This window comes from Penaeus monodon, chromosome 19 (assembly GCF_015228065.2).
Source record: "Penaeus monodon isolate SGIC_2016 chromosome 19, NSTDA_Pmon_1, whole genome shotgun sequence".
In the NCBI taxonomy this organism is placed as follows: domain Eukaryota; kingdom Metazoa; phylum Arthropoda; class Malacostraca; order Decapoda; family Penaeidae; genus Penaeus; species Penaeus monodon.
In genome coordinates this window covers 36,006,385-36,006,672 of record NC_051404.1, presented here as the reverse complement: position 1 = coordinate 36,006,672, position 288 = coordinate 36,006,385, and positions in this window count along the sequence as shown.

Below are 288 nucleotides of genomic sequence, written 5' to 3'. Positions count from 1 at the left end.
TGTTATTCATCAATTTGTCTCAATTCCTTCTTTGTTCATTTTTTTACAATTGATTTTAATTAATATTTTCCTAATACTTTATTTTGGTTATCATCCTTCTTCCCTTTCCTTTTATCATTCATTTTATCATTCTCCTTCTCTTCTCTTTCTCTTTTCTTTCCAAAATATATGTAATCTTCTTCATCTGTCTCTTATTATCCGGATTTTTCTTTAAATATTTTTTTTTTTCCTTCACACTCTTTTCTGTGTTAGGAAATGGATGAAAAGAGAGAAAGGAAAATGAGAAAC